At 38.6% G+C, this 24612-nt stretch overlaps 4 long non-coding RNA genes across 5 annotated transcripts; all 4 read right to left on the bottom strand.

The window, feature by feature from the left end:
- Window positions 1-6816: 6816 nt before the first annotated feature.
- LOC137126092 (uncharacterized) lies at window positions 6817-7858 on the bottom strand. Of its 2 annotated transcripts, none has more exons than XR_010914275.1 (3): window positions 7724-7858; window positions 7271-7414; window positions 6817-7152 (listed from the first exon to the last, which is right to left on the bottom strand). It is a non-coding gene; the product is annotated as an uncharacterized lncRNA (long non-coding RNA). The 2 variants fall into 2 exon arrangements; XR_010914274.1 differs by having other exon boundaries at window positions 7283-7414.
- A 4738-nt stretch (window positions 7859-12596) lies between these two features.
- LOC137126091 (uncharacterized) lies at window positions 12597-14115 on the bottom strand. The gene is made up of 3 exons (XR_010914273.1): window positions 13803-14115; window positions 13266-13425; window positions 12597-12836 (listed from the first exon to the last, which is right to left on the bottom strand). It is a non-coding gene; the product is annotated as an uncharacterized lncRNA (long non-coding RNA).
- Window positions 14116-15456: 1341 nt separating this feature from the next.
- LOC137126090 (uncharacterized) lies at window positions 15457-16201 on the bottom strand. Its single transcript, XR_010914272.1, has 3 exons — window positions 16067-16201; window positions 15603-15734; window positions 15457-15472 (listed from the first exon to the last, which is right to left on the bottom strand). It is a non-coding gene; the product is annotated as an uncharacterized lncRNA (long non-coding RNA).
- A 5979-nt stretch (window positions 16202-22180) lies between these two features.
- On the bottom strand, window positions 22181-23233 carry LOC137126089 (uncharacterized). The gene is made up of 3 exons (XR_010914271.1): window positions 23091-23233; window positions 22627-22758; window positions 22181-22496 (listed from the first exon to the last, which is right to left on the bottom strand). It is a non-coding gene; the product is annotated as an uncharacterized lncRNA (long non-coding RNA).
- Between the last annotated feature and the right edge of the window lie 1379 nt (window positions 23234-24612).

Genomic DNA, 24612 nt, shown 5'->3' with positions numbered 1-24612 from the left:
TTTGTAGTGTGACGACAAAGACGTTATTTCTTTCAGTCTGTATTTGCAATGATTTACTTTGGAGTTTATTAATTGTCTCATGCACCAGCATTTCAGGAAGCAGCTGTGGTCAGTCAGTAAAAGCTGCAGGTTAACTGAGCCAAGAACAGTTCATAAGAAAATTATTAAATTAATTATTATTATTATTAAACAAATTATTAAACAAGTGTTGGAGGAAATGTTTAGTAAAAGAAATTCTCTGAGGCAACAAGTTTGTTTCAGAGACTGAATATTTAAGTGAATAAAGACGAGAAGGTGAGTCATTGTTTCTAACCACAAATGCTATGAAACAGTATGTTTATTTAAAGTGAACTGGTAAACATGCTTCATATGAGACTGCAGTTGTCTTAGTGAGACGTTCACCCTGATATGTACAATTGAGGTATGTGGCTTCCTTCTCTAGTTCACAGACAAAGTCTTTGACTCTCTGTTCATTAACCACAATGAATGTTTTTGTTTCCTTACGGCAGCTGTCGTCTTCATAGAGTTTCCTATTTGACATTACTGCAGCACATTCATTTAACAGCCTGGTCAGTTCTCTATGACACGTACCAGTGTCCATCAGCTAGTCCTCTGGTTGCCGCCACGACAGGCACCAACTACTTTCTGGCCACAGCTCACACACGGGTCAGAAATGACCCACACATACACACATTTCCTGTGTCATTTTGCGGGAAACTGTGAAATGTGTTTGTTTCAAACATTTTACAGCTCAGTAAAGCTGCCTTTGCACATCTAATACATGTAAGTATTGTTTTTCAATTGTGTAATGTTACTTTGCTAAAAAAAATATTTGATGACTATACAGAGAAACTATACATCATATTCAAATAGGTAAAGGTTACCGTGAGAGTGGTTACAGAGAGTTACAAGTAATAAGAACTTTTACAAGTTACAAGTTACTATTAACTAGCTTGCTGTTAACCCTAATATCTACCCCAACTTCACCCCTGATTACATGGATGGTGTGAACAATGCACGCCGGCTATTCATCAAGGAAATGTGGTTGTCATGCCACATATGAAGAGGCACATAAAGGGCTCACCCAAATTCCAAAGGCACATTAATGAGGGAAATATTTAATAATATTATTAAATCTAATTAAGATTGAATCATCAGATACAGTAGTTTAAACAGGTGGACAACTCTAATGTGGACGGTGCTTCTGGCAGATCAAGGATCAAGCTTCATGAAGCATGTAGCTCTGGTGGGGTCTGACAGAGCTGAGATGTGAAGTGAAAGTGAAATTCCATATATATATATATATAGATATATATACATATATCTATATATGTATATATATATATATATTTCATCTATATCTATATATATCTATATCTATATCTATATATCTATATATGTATGTATGTATGTATGTATGTATGTATGTATGTATGTATGTATGTGTATGTATATATATATATATATATATATATATATATATATATATATATATATATATATATATATATATATATATATGTGTGTGTTTTTTTAGCTTTACTGCATGTCACAGAAAAAAAATCTGAAACATTAAACCATCTTTAAAGAAGGCAGCAGAGGGCAGAGTGCAGGACCCATCATACAGTTTCTTGACAGCATCATGGCCTCATACTTGGCCTACATCGCCACCATGTGGCCTCTACTGGAACTGCCAATTCGGCTCACACCATGACAGCACCTCAGATAGATCACCCTGAGAGGTAGGAAACAAATATGACTTTGGATGTAAATCCAAAGCTAAACTAAATCTATGATGTTTTTTCATGCAGAATTCATCAACTTGGTCAACAAATGGTTTTTCCATTAATTAGCAAAAATATTGGACATTTTAAGTACTGCCAATAATTAAAAACAAAAAGTTTAAAAAGGAAAAAAAATGTTTAACTTGCTTCAGGGTTTATGAACATTTTGCTGATGGTATTAGTTTGTTCAAACAGAAAAGAGCAGTTTTACCAGCAGACTTCTTTATTGCTGTGAACTTCTTCTGGTTCTTGAACCACTTATGTCGGCTCTGCCCTGTGTGACCTTCTGTTTTCAAGACAAAATACTTTTTATGGTTTCGCTCCAGCTTCCCCAGGTAACCTGGTTTAAACATGTCTCTCTGCAGCCGAAGGAGGTCACAAGGCCACTGGTCTGGTAGAGAAGAGCTCCTCATACAAACAAGATGAAGGAAACTCCCTCGACTGCATATCAACATGATGGTCCTGAGAATCCTGGTCCTGCTCCACTTGATGATCAGTCATCCAGGGTGGCTGCAGAGGGGACCAGTACAGCCATGTTTGGAGGGAGGTATAGCAAGGAGACGACAGAGGGGAGCTGGAAGCAGGCAGAGATCTCCTTTTGTCATTACACCAGTCATCTATTACATTTCATAAATTACATACAAACATGCTTTCATCAATATCCTTATTGATGTGCTGTTCATTTGCTCAACTCACATTTATAGTTTACTGAGTGCAGTAGCAAAGAGCTGCACCAGCAGGAAACAGACAAACTGGATCTTCATAATTCTCTGATGAAGATAAAAACACAAAATTGTTTCTGTGGAAAATACAGGAGAATGTGGTTTAAAGGTATTTTGTAATCAACCTTTTAATCCTTAGACCATCATGAATAGTACATGAATCTAATCCCAGTTCATAGTTGGCTCCTTACTTGACCAGAGTTAAATGACATAATTAATAAGTGCTTTTCTTCTTTTCTTTTCCTTTGGGCTGCTCCCTTTCAGGAGTCGCCACAGCGAATCATGTGCCTCCATCTAACTCTGTCCTCTGCATCCTCTTCACTCACACCAACTAACTTCATGTCCTCCCTCACTACATCCATAAATCTCCTCTTTGGTCTTCCTCTAGACCTCCTGCCTGGCAGCTCCACCCTCAGCATCCTTCTACCGATATATTCACAATGTCTTCTCTGGACATGTCCAAACCATCTCCATCTGGCCTCTCTGACTTTATCTCCAAAACATCTAACATGAGCTGTCCCTCTGATGTACTCATTCCTGATCCTGTCCATCCTCGTCTCTCCCAAAGAGACCTCAACATCTTAAGCTCTGCTACCTCCAGCTCTGCCTCCTGTCTTTTCTTCAGTACCACTGTCTCTAACTCGAACAACATCTCTGGTCTCACCACCGTCTTGAACACCTTTCCTTTCATTCTCGCTGATACTCTTTTATCACACAACACACCTGACACTTTTCTCCACCCGTTCCAACCTGCCTCCACTCGCCTCTTCCCCTCTTTTCCACACTCTCCGTTGCTCTGAACCGTTGACCCTAAGTACTTAAAGTCCTGCACCTTCTTCACCTCTGCTCCCTGTAACCTCACTGTTCCACCTGGGTCCCTCTCATTGACACACATGTATTCTGTCTTGCTGCGGCTAAGCTTCATTCCTCTGTTTTCCAGAGCAGACCTCCACCTCTTTAGATTTTCCTCCACCTGCTCCCTGCTCTCACTACAAATCACAATGTCATCTGCAAACATCATAGTCCAGGGAGATTCTTGTCTAACCTCATCTGTCAGTCTGTCCATCACCAGAGCAAACAAGAAGGGGCTCAGAGCTGATCCTTGATGCAGACCCACCTCCACCTTGAACTCCTCTGTCACACCTACAGCACCTCACCACTGTCTTACAGCTCTCATACATGTCCTGCACCACTCTAACATACTTCTCTGTCGCTCCAGACGTCCTCATACAATACCACAGCTCCTCTCTCTGCACCCTGTCATACGCTTTCTCTAAATCTACGAAGACACAATGCAACTCCCTATGACCTTCTCTGTACTTCTCCATCAGCGTCCTCAAAGCAAATACTGCATCTGTTGGACTCTTTCTAGGCATGAAACCATATTGGTGCTCACAAATACTCACCTCTGCCCTTAGCTGAGCTTCCACTACTCTTTCCCACAACTTCATTGTTTGGCTCATCAGCTTTATTCCTCTGCAGTTGCCACAGCTCTGCACATCTCCCTTGTTCCTAAAAATTGGTACCAGTACACTTCTCCTCCAGTCCTCAGCATCCTCTCACTCTCCAAGATCTTGTTAAACAAACTAGTCAGAAACTCTACTGCCACCTCTCCTAGACACTTCCATACCTCCACAGGTATCTCATCAGGACAAACTGCCTTTCCACTCTTCATCCTCTTCAACGTCCTCCTCACTTCACTCTTACTAATCTTTGCTACTTCCTGCTCCACACCAGTCACCTCTTCTACTCTTTGTTCCCTTTCATTTTCCTCGTTCATCAACTCTTCAAAGTTCTCCTTCCATCTTCCCATCAGACTCCTGGCACCTGTCAATACATTTCCATCCTTATCTTTAATCACACTAACCTGCTGCACATCCTTCCCATTTCTGTCTCTTTGTCTGGCCAACCTGTACAAATCCACCTCTCCCTCTTTAGTGTCTAACCTAACATACAAGTCCTCATATGCTCTTTGTTTGCCCTTTGCCACCTCTACTTTCACCTTACTCTGTATCTCCTTGTACTCCTGTCTACTCTCTTCAGTCTCTCTGTGTCCCACTTCTTCTTAGCTAACCTCTTTCTCTGTATACACTCCTGAACTTCCTCGTTCCACCACCAAGTCTCCTTGTCCGCTTTCCTCTTTCCAGATGACACACCGAGTACCCTCCTACCTGTCTCCCTGATCAAATTAGCTGTAGTAGTCCAGTCATCTGGAAGCACCTCCAAACCACCCAGATTCTGTCTCAGCTCCTCCCTGAAAACTACACAACATTCTTCCTTTTTCAACTTCCACCACTTCGTCCTCTGCTCTGCCTTAGTTGTCTACATCTTCCTCACCACCAGCATCATTTTACACACCACCATCCTATATATATACCCATAGATATAGGTCAACAGCACCGGTGCCGGTCGTTGTTAACTCTGGCCCCGACCGATCCGGTATGGAAGTCTTTGTCACGATTCGCATGTTTGATTTGGCATGTGTTTTATGTCGGATGCCCTTCCTGCCACAACCCTCTGCATTTATCCAGACTTGGGACTGGCACAAGAAGACACTGGCTTGTGCCCCCTTGCGGTTGCATTCAGAAATCTCTGAACATATGAAACCTAATTTGCATTTATTACTTGAGCTTTTCACTTAAACAAGAGGACAGTGAACATCACCAGGTCTTTCAGGATTTAAAATTAGATTAATGTTCTGTGACACTTCGCATCATTCTTTGCAAGCACAACTGGCTCATGAATTACTCAAAAGATGAATGGTACTTATGTGAAAGTTAACTCATGGCAACTGGAATTTATTTTCTTCAAAACATTTCACAACTCATTTAAGTTTATTCTCCAGTCTGAGGAAAGTTGGTTGGCTGATTTTCAAGGCTGATCTGAAAAGTCTGAACATCTGTGCTTCTCTTTTTCCTTTTTCCAGGTTTTCATGATGGAGATGAACTTGTGCATTACAGAACTAGGAAGTGGTTAAGAAAAGACCAAGAAGGAATCCAAATCCCTCTTTATGTGTGTGTCTCTGTCCCTTTCCAGGTTCTCATGATGGAGATGTTATTTCTATATGAGATGAGTTATCAGTAATTTCAATGGCTGAAAGTAGAAGGAACCTGCAAATACAAACCAAAACCGGTCCATCAGTGCAGGGAAGGATGCAAAACTTTTTATTTATAAGATAAAGAGGACAAAGGCAGAGCAGAGGACGAAGTGGTGGAATTTGAAAAAAGAATGTTGAGTAGTTTTCAGGGAGGAACTGAGAGAATGAGTGGTCAGGAGGTGCTTGAGGATGACTGGAAAACTTCTAATGTGATCAGGGAGACAGGTTGGAGGGAACTTGGTGGACAACGAGACTATGTGGTGGAGCAAGAAAGTTCAGGAGTTTATACAACGTAAGAGTTTAGCTAAGAACAGGCTGATTTATATATATATATATATATATACACACACACACCTATATGGTAAATGGTAAATGTTCTGCACTTATATAGCGCTTTTCTACCTATTGGCACTCAGAGCTTTACACTGCTTCTTATTTACCCATTCACACTCACGGCATCTGATGTGGTGGGATTTAGACCTGGGCCATTTGCATCCCAACACCATGCTCTACCCAATGAGCATCACACCCCCTCAAAAACATGTTTTTACTAATTATTACAAATCTAAACAGAAATCAAAAGTCATTTACAAGAGTCTCTTATAATGTTCATACAGAAAACTGCATGTGGTCTAAACATGATCAGCAAACCAACACTAAAATCCAGAGAAACTTACACAAAAAACATTCACTAAGATAAATTCTCTCAGGCAACAAGTTGGTTTTTAGAGATTTTATTCTTTGCGAGATGCAGGACAAACTTAAATGTACCAGGGACAGGTCTGTTTAAAAGATACAGAGAGAAGCTATGTGAAAAGATATGAAATCTCATAAAAAGAGAACATTTCAGCATAATTTCTCTGAAAACTGATGTTACATAAACAATTTCACCCAGTGTATCTGTTTTTTTATCTTTGTTTTTAGCAACAAGGAGATAAATAAGGTTAAAGTGATACGATCAAAGCAAGATGGATCTAAAAATGGTCATAATATTTGACACAGTTTGGTTTAAGAAGCAGCTTAAGCAAATGAAGAAGTGTAATTACTCTGCAAAGTTTAGTTTGTCTCCCTGATAGTGAACAGGAAAACCTCCTTCACATGTTACTTCAACAACTCTGTTAGTGAGACGCTCACCCTGATAGTTACACTTGGATTTAATCGATTCCTTTTTTTTAAGTTCACAGACAACAATATCAAACTTTTGAGTACTTTGTACCATGCCACTTATTTGATCTTTACAAATGTCTTTGACATCCTGTTCATCAGCCAAAATGAACGTATTGATTTTCTTACAACGGTATTGATTCTTATTGATTTTCCTTTTGTAAAGCTCTGAACCACATTCATTTTCAGTCATATCTTTCTTTATATGCTGTATTTTAAACTTCTTATACCGTTGTTTAAGTGTTAGTTTTCTTGATTCATCTGCTTCGTTTGTAGGAAACACAGTGGCAGAGCTTTTAACTCTTATTTGAATGTTACTTCCAGACAGCACAGTGGCAGAGAGCAGCATCAGCAGCACACATGCAAACAGGATCTTCATTGTTTCCTAGTGAAGAAAAAACAGGAACATTTTTCTGATGGACAGTTTAATGCAGTAAATGTAATAACAATTTGTACAACCTGGTCATTTCTCCATGACACCATCATAACATGTTATTACAAACCAGGTTCTTTACTTTATGTCTTTCTGATCTGATGAGTGATTAGTTGGTTCTTTGGTTCACTCTCTGTAACCAGAGCAGGTACAGAAGTCGTCTGAGGCACCAGTTGGTGACGATGTCTTCAGTGAAGTTCTCTGAAGCTGCAGCCTGATTACAGTGTATACAGTGCATTACATAGTTCTGGAGATTAGTTCTATTAACAATATTTGAAAAAATGTACAAAGACAAATAAATATACATTCTCATTGCATTTATACATCAATATAACAGGTCTCACTGACTGATCAGTTTAAACTGACTTTCAGCACATTTAAACTCCCAGTCTGCCCCTTTATGACCTAAAGACCAGAGTTTTTGTGAATGAGTAAAAAGAAGCAGCACAGTCTTAAATCTTCTTCCTCTCATCTACAGAGGAACTGGAGCTGCAGTCTGTCCACTAACCAAACTAAGTCTTACCTTAGAAGCAACACCTGAGTGGAGACACGAAGAGTGGGACTTCTTTTGTTCTGGGAGACAGAAGAGAGTCTAGGCAGGTCCTCCAGGAGAGCAGGAGTCTGAAGCTTTGCTTCCTTTTCACACACATTTTATATTATTCTTCACAGGAAACTGCAACATCAAGAAGCGCAGATCATCACAAGATTGGTTACAACTAAATCTTCTGTATCCAATCAAAAGCATCATTAAAGTAGTGAGTGTGTTTGTTTCAGAGGTGTGAGAGGTGTGTGTGTGAGAAGGTGGTCTCTATTCCAGGAACTGAAAGGGGGCGTCTAAGCTCAGTGTCTCAGCAGCTTCCATCACCTTTAAAGGATAAAACCCTGTACAACTTCATTACAATATTGATTTAAACTTTAGTTTAACTTCATGAACATGTGAAACCTCACAGTTAATGTCATTTGGACTAATTCATTAAAATATTGGTGATCTGCTACAAAAAGTGTTATGTTGTAGGTTAATATATATATAAATGTAAATACCAGGACGTTACTGCTAAAATACTGAAAATTTGTCTCATATTCATCTTTTCATCTCAGGTGCTCTGGTTTCCTCCCACAGTGCAAAGACGTGCATGTTAGGTTAGTTGGTGACTCTAAATTATCCGTAGGTGTCAATGGTTGTCAGTCTGTGTATGTGTCACTCTGTGTTGCCCCTAAGATAAACTGGAAAAAGCTTTTACAGAGAAATGATGGATGAATCTTAAACCCAAACATCATCAGTCTACAACAAAAACTAATCCATTGGTCTTTGAAGTTTGGCCTAATCTGAACAAGGAGCCAAAGAGAACTTACAATGTTCTATCACCACTTTAAACGTTCACATTCACACTGAACATGCTATTTACTCATATCTTCTAATGAATGAAGGACTGAGCTATTCAGAGCTGTGAAAACCACAAATTGTCAGTGATGTAGTGACAAGATTAAATGTGTGAACCTAAGGTCTAAATAAAGTCACCTGCACCTGAGACTGAGGTGCTTTGGAGTGTGCAGGCCTCTGCTAAGGGAGCTCAGGAAACAGGAAGAGACTGAACAAGTTGGTGAGGAGTGTGAGCTCTGTTCATGTGCTACTCAACAGTTCAGCTGAATAACTCGGGTCATTCTTGATTACTGTAAATTCTCTTTAGCTTTTTGTTTAATGGTTTTAGTCATAAATGCTTTTGCAAACACATTGTATCTTCCACTTTTGAATTTTTTGTAAATACTTGAAAAACTGCTTTTTGCACTGTAACCATCACTGTGAGCTGCTCAACAACAACAATTTCCCCACAGTGGGATTAAAAAGGTTTGATCTTATCTTATAAATATGAAAATGAATATGGACGTCATCTCTTTCATGCATAATATTTTTCCCACACACATTATCCCCAAACTTTCTCATCTCACAGCATCAGTCATTTACGCTTCCCACAGGATCAATTACTGCCTCTACTGTGAAGCACGAACAATGAAATATTTTTGCATCGCACTGAAATTTTATTTTAATATATTGTCTGTCAATCAGCTAATGATTTCAGGTCTATTTGCAGCTGTTTCAGGATCTGAAGAGAGATTTCAAAAAACAAAAAAAACTGTATGTCATGTAAGACATGTTGTAAAATTTGCAAGTTTGCTAAACCAGAAATACGTTGGCTGGCAGAACTCATCAAAATAATGGTGATCTGTTAATATATCTTGATGTAAATACCAGGAAATTAAAGCTAAAATATAAAATTTTCATGTTTATCTTAAACGTGTTTTCTAATATTTTCCAATATTTGTCAAATTATTTTGAGGCCACTTTATAGGTTTTTCAGAAGATATTGGAAAAGTACGAGTCACTGCTCAGGTTATCAGAACATATTCTCACAGCGTATTGTGATAAAGTATAACAACTTTTTTTTTAAACACCTAATTCTTACCACCTCCTCACACCTGCACATTCTCACTGACCATACTATTTGCTCTTGAAGGAAAGTCTGGGCTGTTCCTGTGAAAACCACAAAGCGTCAGTGATGTGCTGACATTCTGAAGTGCATGAATGTAAAGGTCTAAAGAAAATCTCTGTTAAAGTCATTTTCATCTGTTAAATGTTAAAAAAACAAAACAATAGGACATCTTCAAATAATAGAAAGCCTTCAAACCAAAGTGTTCAAATTACAGTGGAGTCATGGGAGCTCAGCTACAATAAATGACAAAAGAAATATAATGAAGATTCAATCCACACGTGTGCACCTCTGATGTGCACGTTGCTTCTGGAAGTTTAACTTTCCCTTCAAGCTGATACATGTTCATGCTTCTTCTCATGTAGCTGTCAGTGTCATGGAGCTGTGCTTGGATCTGAAAGGGCTGAGATGTGAAGTTCAGAGATGATTCCTGTTCTGTTCTGTCTGGTTTGCAGGGCTCTAGGTGACATAGTTTTGAACTGGTCTGGATGTCAGGGCTACTTAGGGCACAGCCAGTGGAGAACTACGTGCTCTGACATCCACCAGCTTGTCTCTGTATTTGGGTCTGCTGCTTTTAAGACACAGAAGTGCTTGAGACTGATTGTTGGTTGGTAATCGGCTGAAGTGTGAAAGAGCTCGCAGTGCTCGTACCGTCTCTCGAATCAACAATATAACAGCTGGGTTTTAAATATATATATATATATATATATATATATATATATATATATATATATATATGTGTGTGTGTGTGTGTGTGTGTGTGTGTGTGTGTGTGTGTGTATGTATGTATGTGTATATAAAAACACATTTTGGTTCACTTCCTATTGGCAGTGTCTCAGCAGCTTCCATCAATGAAGAATAAAACCCTGTACAACTTCATTACAACGTTGATTTGTACTTTAGTTTATCTTTCATGAACATGTGCAACCTCACAGTTAATGTGATTGGGCCCAACTAGTTAAAATATTGGTGATCTGTTACAAAAAGTGTTATGTTCTAGGTTAATATATATATTGATGTAAATATTTTTTGCATGCTCTCCTCATGCTCACGTGTGTTTCCTCAGGTGCTCTGGTTTCCTCCCACAGTCCAAAGACATGCATGTTAGGTTAGTTGCTGACTCTAAATTAAAGGTGTCAATGGTTGTCAGTCTGTGTATGTGTCACTCTGTGTTGCCCCTAAGATAAACTGGAAAATGCTTTTACAGAATATTGTTTTATTTTTATTTCAAAATATAACAATATTCATCCTCTTATTTCTCCTAGACATTAAACTTTCCCTTTTCAGGAAACATCATGAAGGTGCAGCTGATTGTTTGGGAAGTTTGGCCTTATCTGAACAAGGAGCCTAAGGACATGAGAACATACAATATTCTATCACCACTTACACGTGTACATTCACACTAAACATGCTATTTGCTCACATGTTCTCATGAAGGAAGGACTGAGCCATTCAGAGCTGTGAAAACCACAAAATGTCAGTGATGCGGTGACAAGCTTAAATATGTGAACTTAAGGTCTAAATAAAGTCACTTTATTTTGTTAAATATGACAAAAACATGTCAATTGATGTTCAGACTAAAACGAAATGGTTTGAAACTGTGTTTGAATTACAGGGGAACCACGAGGAAGTTAAATGTCAAGACTAGGGGTCTCAAAGACTATATTACCATTTCTAAAGCTAAAATAAATGACAGAAAAAAAGCATAAAATCTGATTAAGATCAGTTCATGAGAAAATTATTAAACAAATGTTGGAGGAAACGTTTAGTAAAAGAAATTCTCTGAGGTTTGTGCAGATTTTATTCTTTGTGAACTGCAGGACAACCAGAGACTGAATAAAGACGAGAAGGTGAGTCATTGTTTCTAACCACAAATGCTATGAAACAGTATGTTTCTTTAAAGTGAACTGGTAAACATGCTTCACATGAGACTGCAGTTGTCTTAGTGAGACGTTCACCCTGATATGTAGCTTAGGTTCTTTACTTTATATCAGAAGCTGAAGCTGTTTACAGAGTTTACAGTGCATCATTTAGTTTCCAGGTGCATGAACAATATCTGCTTCTGTATTAAGATTAAAAGAAGATTAAAATTTTTAGACAGCTATCAGTTAAAGATTCTGTGGCTCTGTAGTGAAATATGCAGGTAGAACCTGCAAGATAGTGAGTCTGTGTCACTAGAAAGTCCCTCTCCACATGAAGATAAGTTATGTAGAATAGTTCCCCCATTGGACCCAATGGTCCCAAAGCAAAATTCAGAATCCAAATTTTTCAATTAAGTGTGCAATTTATTTCTACAACTAAGAGAATGTGATTCAATGTGAACCAAGGCCAAAACAGCAAACAGAAGAATCTATTTCCCAAACAACCTGCTAGCTAGGCCCTAAGATTCATTCATTAAGCCTTAATGTGAAACAAGAGAAAACAGAAAGAAAATGGCAGTTCACCCCTACAGCTTCAAAACTATTTACACATAATATTTACAAGATAGAGGCAATGCAACCACAAGGGGACACAAGCCATTGTCTTCTCATGCCAGTCCCAGGTCTGGATAAATGCAGAGGGTTGTGTCAGGAAGGACATCCAACATAAAACACATTAAACGTGCGAAATTAAACGTGCGAATCATGACTTCCACACCAAATCTGACTTCTATACCAGATCGGTCGGGGACCAGGTTAACAACGACCACCACCAGTGCTGTTAACCTACAGGGTGGACTGACAGTAAGGACTTTGAATGTTTGGACTATGACAGGGAAGGCTAGAGAGTTGATTGACATGATGCAGAGAAGAAAGGTGGACATACTGTGTATGTATATATATATATATATATATATATATATATATATATATATATATATATATATATATATATATATATATATATATAGTTTAGTTTTAATGAGGTTCTTTTAGTTTTAGCTTTACTGCATGTCACAGAAAAAAAAAAACATCTTTAAAGAAGGCAGCAGAGGGCAGAGTGCAGTATCCATCATCCGGTTTCTTGACTGCCACATACCACTCATCTTGTTACTGCTGGTCCTCCATCACCAGCATCATGGGCTCATACTTGGCCTACATCGCCACCATGTGGCCTCTACTGGAACTGCCAATTCAGCTCTCACCAAGACAGCACCTCAGATAGATCACCCTGAGAAGTAGAAAACAATTATGCCTTTGGATCTTTTTTTCATGGATGCAGCAATAAATCTATGATCTTTTTTCATGCAGAATTCATCAACTTGCTCAATAAGTGTTTTTTCTATCAATTAGGAAAAATATTGGACATTTTAAGAACTGCCAATAATTTAACAAAAAAATTAAAAAGGGATTAATGAACATTTTGCTGATGGTACTAGTTTGCTCAAACTGAACACAGAAGTTTTACCAGCAAACTTCTCTATTGCTGTGAACTTCTCCTGGTTCTCCCTGTGTGACCTTCTGTTTTCAAGACAAAATAGTTTTTCTGGTTCCCCAGGTAACCTGGTTTAAACATGCCTCTCTGCAGCCGAAGGAGGTCACAAGGCCACTGGTCTGGTAGAGAAGAGCTCCTCATACAAACAAGATGAAGGAAACTCACTCGACTGCATATCAACATGATGGTCCTGAGAATCCTGGTCCTGCTCCACTTGGTGATCAGTCATCCAGGGTGGCTGCAGAGGGGACCAGTGCAGCCATGTTTGGAGGGACGTATAGCAAGGAGACGACAGAGGGGAGCTGGAAGGAGGCAGAGATCTCCTCTAAAGACAGAATTGTGGTGAGATCAGTCTCTTACAACATTTGAGCTGAATTCCTAAATTTCAAAAAGAAAATCTAGGGCCGTAGCAAATATCTGAGAGACAACTTCCAGCGGACAGTGACAGATCAGACACACACCAACACACCCTCCCTCCCTGCTACAGTCTGACTAAACGGGTCTGGTATCACTCACTTCAGTCAGTCAGTCTCATGGCAGCATGTTTTATTTTAGCCAACTTTCATGAAGCAAATACTGCAGCTGGTTTTATGAGCAGGCACATTCTAGCCAGCTAACTCCCATTTATCTGAGGCTAGCGGAGCTAGTTAGCAGGACAAACCACAAACAAACATTCATAAAACTCACAAACCAATGTCTTACCTTTATCCTTTGACTGTTTTATTTCCTGTTTCTTCTTCTGACATTTTTCTGCCCCACTGAGACGATTTCTTTTTGATGCCATAACGCTGTTTGCCAATAATGTCCTCACTAACGGGAATGATCGGTAGCTGTCAATCAATTCCCATCGTACCTGTCGGTGACGTCACTCCCGACGCGACAGTGCAAACCAACGACTTTGACTTAATAGTGCTAAAAAAACACATTAGTCACAGCGTCTCATTGCAGATTATTCTGTTTATATCCTACATTTATTTTAAGCATATAGGGGATTTAATAAACACACGAGAGAGCTGCAGATAAAGACAGGTCATTTTAATTCTTCTCACATAAGGCTGAACATGCTGCTTTGAGGCCCCCTGGTGGTTTGGAGGTCCTATACATTTGCATAGTGTATTTATTGTGTCATAAATACACGTAAAAGAAGATATTTTTCTGTTCTTTCCTTAATAATAAAATGGATTAAATTGCTGTTTCCTAATAATAGTCATCAAATGAGTTAATATTTTAGAGCAGCAGGTAACATGGACAAAAAGTCGGTAGACCCTTGATGGCTAGATGGGGCTGCACCTGGTGTATTGGGATTCGATACGGGACCCTTTGCATCCAAATATCATGCTCCACCCAATGAGCAGCAGACCCCCCTCAAAAACATGTTTTTAGTAATTATTAGAAGTCTAAACAGAAATCAAAAGTCATTTACAAGAGTCTCTTAAATATTTTCATACACAAAACTGAACATGATCTGCAAACCAACATCTAAAATCCAGAGAAACTTACTAGAAAAAAACCTTCACTAAAATAAATTCTTTCAGGCAACATGTTGTTTTTTAGAGATTTTATTCTTTGCGAGATGAAAAACAAACACTTAATACATAGAGAAGCTATGTGAAAAGATATGAAAGGTCATAAAGAGAGAAAGTTTCAGCATAATTTCTCTGAAATCTGATGTTACATGTTCAGAGAATAAACAATTTCAACCAGTTTCTCTGTTTTATAACTTTGTTTTTAGCAACCAGGAGATAAATCAGGTCAAAGTGATACGATCAAAGCAAGATGGATCTAAAAATGGTCATAATATTTGACACAGTTTGGTTTAAGAAGCAGCTTAAGCAAATGAAGAAGTGTAATTACTCTGCAAAGTTTAGTTTGTCTCCCTGATAGTGAACAGGAAAACCTCCTTCACATTTGACTACAACAACTTTCTTATTGAGAAGCTCACCATTATAATGACAATTTGGTTTCTTTGCTCCTGGTTTTGTTAGTTTACAGACAACAATATTAAACTTTGTCTTACTATAGGTCATACCATCTTTCTTATTTAGTTTTCCTTCACGTTCACATATGGCTTTGACTTTTTTTTCATCAGCCAAAATAAACGTATTGATTTTCTTACAACTGTTTTTATTCATAAAGATTTTCCTCTTAGAAATCTCTGAATCACAGTCATTTTTAGTCATAGTTTGGTTTATATGCTGTCTTTGAAACTTCTTATAGCGTTCAATGGGTGGTAGTTTTATTGATTCATCTGATTCGTTTGTAGAAAACACAGTAGCAGAGCTGGTATCTCTTGGTTTGATTTTACTTCCAGACAGCACAGTGGCAGAGAGCAGCATCAGCAGCACACATGCAAACAGGATCTTCATTGTTTCCTAGTGAAGAAAAAACAGGAACATTTTTCTGATGGACAGTTTAATGCAGTAAATGTAACAGCAATTTGTACAACCTGGTCATTTCTCCATGACACCATCATAACATGTTATTACAAACCAGGTTCTTTACTTTATGTCTTTCTGATGTGATGAGTGATTAGTTGGTTCTTTGGTTCACTCTCTGTAACCAGAGCAGGTACAGAAGTCGTCTGAGGCACCAGTTGGTGACGATGTCTTCAGTGAAGTTCTCTGAAGCTGCAGCCTGATTACAGTGTATACAGTGCATTACATAGTTCTGGAGATTAGTTCTATTAACAATATTTGAAAAAATGTACAAAGACAAATAAATATACATTCTCATTGCATTTATACATCAATATCACAGGTCTCACTAACTGATCAGTTTAAACTGACTTTCAGCACATTTAAACTCCCAGTCTGCCCCTTTATGAACTAAAGACCATCAAGATGTTGGAGTGTGCGATAAAGTTTTTGTGAATGAGTAAAAAGAAGCAGCACAGTCTTAAATCTTCTTCCTCTCATCTACAGAGGAACTGGAGCTGCAGTCTGTCCACTAACCAAACTAAGTCTTACCTTAGAAGCAACACCTGAGTGGAGACACGAAGAGTGGGACTTCTTTTGTTCTGGGAGACAGAAGAGAGTCTGGGCAGGTCCTCCAGGAGAGCAGGAGTCTGAAGCTTTGCTTCCTTTTCACACACATTTTATATTGTTCTTCACAGGAAACTGCAGCATCAAGAAGCACAGATCATCACAAGATTGGTTACAACTAAATCTTCTGTATCCAATCAAAGCATCATTAAAGTAGTGAGTGTGTGTGTTTCAGTGGTGTGAGAGGTGTGTGTGTGTGTGTGTGAGAAGGTGGTCTCTATTCCAGGAACTGAAAGGGGGCGTCTAAGCTCAGGGTCTCAGCAGCTTCTATCACCTTTAAAGGATAAAACCCTGTACAACTTCATTACAATATTGATTTAACCTTTAGATCAACTTCATGAACATGTGAAGCCTCACAGTTAATGTCATTTGGCCTAATTCATTACAATATTGTTGATCGGCTACAAAAAGTGTTATGTTCTAGGTTAATATATATATTGATGTAAATACCAGGAAGTTACTGCTAAAATACTGAACATTCATCTTTTCATCTTAAACCCAAGTTTGCATGTTTTTTGCATGTTCTCCCCGTGTTTGAGTGTGATTCCTCAGGTGCTCTGGTTTCCTCCCACAGTCCACAGACATGCATGTTAGGTTAGTTGGTGACTCTAAATTATGTCACTCTGTGTTGCCCCTATGATAAACTGGCAAAAGATTTTACAGATAAATGATGGATGAATCTTAAACCCAAACATCATCAGTCTACAGCAAAAACTAATCAGTTGGTCTTGCTGTTCCTATAATTATAAGGGAACTGAATAGGTTTTTCAAAATAAAACAATATTCATCTTCTCATTTCTCACCAAATGTTCCCTCTTCAGGAAACATCATAAAGGTGCAGGTCATTGTTTAGGAAGTTTGGCCTTATCTGAATAAGGAGCCAAAGGACATGAGAACATACAGTAGTTTCGCACCCCTTACACATGCACATTCACACTAAGTGTGTTATTTGCTCACATCTTTTCATGAAGGAGGGACTGAGCTGTGAAAACCACAGAATGTCAGTGATGTGGTGACAAGCTTAAATATGTGAACTTAAAGACTAAATAAAGTCACTTTATTCTATTAAATGCGACAAAACATCTCAAGTGATGTTTGGACTAAAACAAAATGCTTTGAAGCTGTGTTCAAATTACAGGGGACCCAGGCGGAGCTCAGCTTCACCCAAAGCAATAAAATGTGAATTTTGGAGGGTCTCAAAGACTATATTACCATTTCTAAAGCTAGAATAAATGACAGAAGAAAAGTATAAACTCTAACTAAGACCACATCATCAGATATTTTTAACATGCTTGCAACTTTGCAGATCAGCTAGAGTCCAACTCTGACAGTGTTTTTTCTCTCTCTATCTGTTTGTGGTTCTAGTTGCAACAAGTGTCGCCTCCAAAACTGTGTTTCTTATCTGAACATGCAACAAACTTCAATACAGCTTCTATGGACTATAATACCAAAGCTCACTATAAATACTGCACTGATTGCTATTATTTGCACATTATATTGGTGGAAAGTGCAGTGTTTGGCAATGTTTGTGTTGCCAAAGCCAATGATTAATTTATACCCTGCTTTAATAATAAACAAATGTGCAATAATGCAAAATGAAACCAACAATGTGCTCATACAGACAAATAACAGACACAAAACCATTAGTGTATAATAAAATGTATAATTCAATTATTCCTTCATCAGCATTTTTCACATGTTTTACTTTGCAGGCAAATCAGCCAAATTGGTCTGATGTGACATGTGAATGGAGAGTAAACTGTCAGAGGTGGAGCTAAAAACGAAAGAAAGCTACTTTTAAAGTAGTTTTCTTTGTAAATGTTGAGGCTTTTTTGTAGTTTGGCTACAAAGACGTTATTTCTTTCAGTCTGTATTTGCAATGATTTACTTTGGAGTTTATTAATTGTCTCAACTGATGCACCAGCATTTCAGGAAGCAGCTGTGGTCAGTCAGTAAAAGCTGCAGGTTAACTGAGCCAAGAACAGTTCATGAGAAAATTATTAAACAAATGTTGGAGGAAACGTTTAGTAAAAGAAATTCTCTGAGGTTTGTGCAAATTTTATTCTTTGTGAACTGCAGGACAAACAGAGACTGAATAAAGATGAGAATGTGAGTCATTGTTTCTAACCACAAATGCTATGAAACAGTATGTTTCTTTTAAAGTGAACTGGTAAACATGCTTCACATGAGACTGCAGTTGTCTTAGTGAGACGTTTGATATGTACAATTGATGTATGTGGCTTCCTTCTTTAGTTCACAGACAAAGTCTTTGAGTCTCTGTTCATCAACCACAAGTAACGTTTTGGTTTCCTTACAACCGCCATCGTCATAGAGTTTCCTACTTGACATTACTGCAGCACATTCATTTAACAGCCTGGTCAGTTCTCTATGACACGTACCATGTTATTTCAAACAAGGGTCTTTACCGTCGGAAGCTGAAGCTCTTTACAGAGTTTACAGTGCATCGTTTAGTTTCCAGGTGGTCGAAGAAGGAGAGGAGGTAGGTGAGTCCATAGGCAGAGAGAGAAGATGAAAGCAAAGAATGTAGGATTGACAGCTGAAAAGGTACCAAGGCTCAAGGCTTAGGAGCAGGGTTCAAGTTGTTTTAGCGTGGGTCGGATAGGAAGATAAATGGAATGGGAGTTAATCTGAAAGAGGAGTTTGAGGTGACAGGAGTATAAGACATGTTGATTACGCTGAAGCTGGAAATTGAAGGAGTGATTTTCAGTGTTGTTAGTGGTTATGCCCCACAGGTAGGATGTGAGTTAGAAGAGAGGAACATAAGAGGAGAGTGGAGGTAGGTGCTAGGTCCACTCACGTGGACGACATCTTGTGTCAACGTTATAATCTGAAAGAGATCAGTGACTGCAAAGTGTTGGTAGGGCAGAGTGCAGCCAGACAACACAGGATGGTGGTGTGTTAAATGACTCTGGTGGTGAGGAAGATAAAGAGGACTAAGCCAGAGCAGAGGATGAAGTGGTGGAAGTTGAAAAAAGAATGTTGAGTAGTTTTCAGGGAGGAACTGAGAGACTGGGTGGTCAGGAGGTGCTTGCAGATGACTGGACAACTTCTAATGTGATCAGGGAGACAGGTTGGAGGGAACTTGGTGGACAAGGAGACTTGGTGATAGAGCGAGAAAGTTCAGGAGTGTATACAAGGTAAGAGGTTTGCTAAGAAGAGGCTGATTTATCAGTTTAAATGAGGTTCTTTTAGCTTTAGCTTTACTGCATGTCACAGAAGAAAAATCTGAAACATCAAACCCTCTTTAAAGAAGGCAGCAGAGAGCAGAGTGCAGGACCCATCATCCAGTTTCTTGACTGCCACATTACCACTGGTCTTGTTCCTGCTGGTCCTCCATCACCAGCATCATGGGCTCATACTTGGCCTACATCGCCACCATGTGGCCTCTACTGGAACTGCCAATTCAGCTCTCACCAAGACAGCACCTCAGATACATCACCCTGAGAAGTAGAAGACAATTATGCCTTTGGATCTAATAGATATTTTTTTTCATGGATGCAGCAATAAATCTATGATCTTTTTTCATGCAGAATTCATCAACTTAGTCAACAAGTGTTTTTTCTATCAATTAGGAAAAATATTGGACATTTTAAGAATTGCCAATAATTTCACGAAAAAATTAAAAAGGGATTTATGAACATTTTGCTGATGGTACTAGTTTGCTCAAACTGAACACAGCAGTTTTACCAGCAAACTTCTCTATTGCTGTGAACTTCTCCTGGTTCTCCCTGTGTGACCTTCTGTTTTCAAGACAAAATAGTTTTTCTGGTTCCCCAGGTAACCTGGTTTAAACATGTCTCTCTGCAGCCGAAGGAGGTCACAAGGCCACTGGTCTGGTAGAGAAGAGCTCCTCATACAAACAAGATGAAGGAAACTCACTCGACTGCATATCAACATGATGGTCCTGAGAATCCTGGTCCTGCTCCACTTGGTGATCAGTCATCCAGGGTGGCTGCAGAGGGGACCAGTGCAGCCATGTTTGGAGGGACGTATAGCAAGGAGACGACAGAGGGGAGCTGGAAGGAGGCAGAGATCTCCTCTAAAGACAGAATTGTGGTGAGATCAGTCTCTTACAACATTTGAGCTGAATTCCTAAATTTCAAAAAGAAAATCTAGGGCCGTAGCAAATATCTGAGAGACAACTTCCAGCGGACAGTGACAGATCAGACACACACCAACACACCCTCCCTCCCTGCTACAGTCTGACTAAACGGGTCTGGTATCACTCACTTCAGTCAGTCAGTCTCATGGCAGCATGTTTTATTTTAGCCAACTTTCATGAAGCAAATACTGCAGCTGGTTTTATGAGCAGGCACATTCTAGCCAGCTAACTCCCATTTATCTGAGGCTAGCGGAGCTAGTTAGCAGGACAAACCACAAACAAACATTCAAAAACTCACAAACCAAAGTCTTACCTTTATCCTTTGACTGTTTTATTTCCTGTTTCTTCTTCTGACATTTTTCTGCCCCACTGAGACGATTTCTTTTTGATGCCATAACGCTGTTTGCCAATAACGTCCTCACTAACGGAAATGATCGATAGCTGTCAATCAATTCCCATCGTACCTGTCGGTGACGTCACTCCTGATGCGACAGTGCAAACCAACGACTTTGACTTAATAATGCTAAAAAAACACATTAGTCACAGCGTCTCATTGCAGATTATTTTGTTTATATCCTACATTTATTTTAAGCATATAGGGGATTTAATAAACACACAAACGCAGATAAAGACAGGTCATTTTAATTCTTCTCACATGGGGCTGAACATGCTGCTTTGAGGCCCCCTGGTGGTTTGGGGGTCCTATACATTTGCATAGTGTATTTATTGTGTCATAAATACATGTAAAAGAAGATATTTTTCTGTTCTTTCCTTAATAATAAAATGGATTCAATTGCTGTTTCCTAATAATAGTCATCAAATGAGTTCATATTTTAAAGCAGCAGGTAACATGGACAAAAGTCAGTTTTAACTGGCTCATGGAACCAACATTTACTATGTCAGATCAACTTCTGGTGACTATTTAAACTCCAGGTAAAAATACCTACAGGTGCCAAATAGAAGTGAGTCCACTTCTTTCTGAAGTCCAGGACCAATTGTTTCAAAAGTAAAGGGGAAATGAAAGTGAAAACATATTTTTAGTCAAAGGATCAACAGCTTTTTGCTTCTCTCTTCAGGGGTCACCAAAGCAGAATGTGTTCCGCACGTTTATTTGACATGAGTTTTTACTCCTACCATTTTATCCGGGCTTGGGACCAGCACCAAGATAGACCCTTGATGGCCGTGTGGGGCTGCATCTGATGTGGTGGGATTTAAACCTGGGCCCGTTGCATCCCAACACCATGTTCTACCCAATGAGCAGCAGACCCCCTCAAAAACATGTTTTTAGGAATTATTACAAATCTAAACAGAAATCAAAAGTCATTTACAAGAATCCCTTATAATGTTCATACAGAAAACTGAATGTGGTCTAAACATGATCAGCAAACCAACACTAAAATCCAGAGAAACTTACACAAAAAAACATTCACTAAAATAAATTCTCTCAAGCAACAAGTTGTTTTTTAGAGATTTTATTCTTTGCGAGATGCAGGACAAACACTTAAATGTACCAGGGACAGGTCTGTTTGAAAGATACAGAGAGAAGCTATGTGAAAAGATATGAAAGCTCATAAAAAGAGAACATTTCAGCATAATTTCTCTGAAATCTGATCTCAAATGTTCAGAGTATAAACAATTTCATCCAGTGTCTTGTCATAATATTTGACACAGTTGGTTTAAGAAGCAGCTTAAGCAGATGAAGAAGTGTAATTACTCTGCAAAGTTTTATATTTGTTTCTCATAGTGAACAGGAAAACCTCCTTCACAAGCGACTACAACAACTCTGTTAGTGAGATGGTTCCCCCGATATTGACAATTTGGTTTCCTTGCTCCCTGTTTTTTTAGTTTACAGACAACAATATTAAAATGTCCCTTACTGTAGGTCAGGCCATTTTTCTCGTTTAGTTTTCCTTCACCTTTACAAATGGCTTTGACCTTCTTTTCATCAGCTAAAATGAACGAATTGGTTTCCTTACAACTGTTGTCATTCATAAAGATTTTCCTCTTGGAAATCACTGAATCACAGTTCTTTTCAGTCATAGCTTTTATTATATGCTGTACTTTAAACTTCATATAACGTTCTTGAGGCAGTGGTATTATTGATTCATCTGTTTCGTTTGTAGGAAACCCAGTAGCAGAGCTGGTATCTCTTGGTTGGATTTTACTTCCAGACAGCACAGTGGCAGAGAGCAGCATCAGCAGCACACATGCAAACAGGATCTTCATTGTTTCCTAGTGAAGAAAAAACAGGAACATTTTTCTGATGGACAGTTTAATGCAGTAAATGTAACAGCAATTTGTACAAACTGGTCATTTCTCCATGACACCATCATAACATGTTATTACAAACCAGGTTCTTTACTTTATGTCTTTCTGATCTGATGAGTGATTAGTTGGTTCTTTGGTTCACTCTCTGTAACCAGAGCAGGTACAGAAGTCGTCTGAGGCACCAGTTGGTGACGATGTCTTCAGTGAAGTTCTCTGAAGCTGCAGCCTGATAACAGTGAATACAGTGCATTACATAGTTCTGGAGATTAGTTCTATCAAAACTATTTGAAAAAATGTACAAAGACAAATTAATATATATTCTCATTGCACTTATACATCAATACCACAGGTCTCACTGACTGATCAGTTTAAACTGACTTTCAGCACATTTAAACTCCCAGTCTGCCCCTTTATGAACTAAAGACCATCAAGATGTTGGAGTGTGCGATAAAGTTTTTGTGAATGAGTAAAAAGAAGCAGCACAGTCTTAAATCTTCTTCCTCTCATCTACAGAGAAACTGGAGCTGCAGTCTGTCCACTAACCAAACTAAGTCTTACCTTAGAAGCAACACCTGAGTGGAGACACGAAGAGTGGGACTTCTTTTGTTCTGGGAGACAGAAGAGAGTCTAGGCAGGTCCTCCAGGAGAGCAGGAGTCTGAAGCTTTGCTTCCTTTTCACACACATTTTATATTGTTCTTCACAGGAAACTGCAGCATCAAGAAGCACAGATCATCACAAGATTGGTTACAACTAAATCTTCTGTATCCAATCAAATCCTCATTAAAGCAGTGTGTGTGTTTGTTTCAGTTGTGTCAGAGGTGTGTGTGTGTGTGTGTGTGTGTGTGAGACGGTGGTCTCTATTCCAGGAACTGAAAGGGGGCGTCTAAGCTCAGTGTCTCAGCAGCTTCCATCACCTTTAAAGGATAAAACCCTGTACAACTTCATTACAATATTGCTTTAACCTTTATTTTAACTTTCATGAACATGTGAAACCTCACAGTTAATGTCATTTGGCCTAATTCATTGAAATATTCGTGATCTGTTACAAAAAGTGTTATGTTGTAGGTTAATATATATATTGATGTAAATACCAGGACGTTACTGCTAAAATACTGAACATTCATCTCATATTCATCTTTTCATCTCAGGTGCTCTGGTTTCTGACAACAGTCCAAAAACATGCATGTTAGGTTAGTTGGTGACGTTAAATTACCCATAGGTGTCAATGGTTGTCTGTCTGTGTATGTGTCACATAATGTGAGGATTGGAGGGTCTCAAAGACTATATTACCATTTCTAAAGCTAGAATAAATGAAAGATGAAAAGCATAAACTTTAACTAAGATCACATCATCAGATAGTTTTAACATATATGCAACTCTGCAGATCAGCTAGAGTCCAACTCTGACAGTGTTTTTTCTCTCTCTGTCTGTTTGTGGTTGTAGTTGCAACAGGTGTCGCATCCAAAACTGTGTTTCTTATCTGAACATGCAACAAGCTTCAATATGGCTTCTATCGACTATTATACCAAAGCTCCCTATAAATACTGCACTGATTGCTATTATTTGCACGTTATATTGCTGGAAAGTGCAGTGTTTGGCAATGTTTGTGTTGCCAAAGACATTTTTTAATTTAAACCCTGCTTTAATGATAAACAAATGTGCAATAATGTCACATTAAACCAACAATGTGCTCATACAAACAAATAGCGGACCCAAAACAATTAGTGTATTATAAAATGTATAATTCAATTATTCCTTCATCAGCATTTTTCACAAGTTTTACTTTGCAGGCAAATCAGCCAAATGTACACAGAGAGTAAACTGTCAGAGTTGGAGCTAAAAACAAAAGAAAGCTACTTTTAAAGTAGTTTTCTTTGTAAATGTTGAGGCTTTTTTGTAGTGTGATGACAAAGAAGTTATTTCTTTCAGTCTGTATTTGCAATGATTTACTTTGGAGTTAATTATTTGTCTCATGCAACTGATGCACCAGCATTTCAGGAAGCAGCTGTGGTCAGTCAGTAAAAGCTGCAGGTTAACTGAGCCAAGAACAGTTCATGAGAAAATTATTAAACAAATGTT

Source organism: Channa argus, chromosome 4, assembly GCF_033026475.1.
Source record: "Channa argus isolate prfri chromosome 4, Channa argus male v1.0, whole genome shotgun sequence".
Classification (NCBI taxonomy): Eukaryota; Metazoa; Chordata; class Actinopteri; order Anabantiformes; family Channidae; genus Channa; species Channa argus.
Note: the sequence above shows the minus strand (reverse complement) of the source record. Positions and strands in the feature narration are given on the sequence as shown.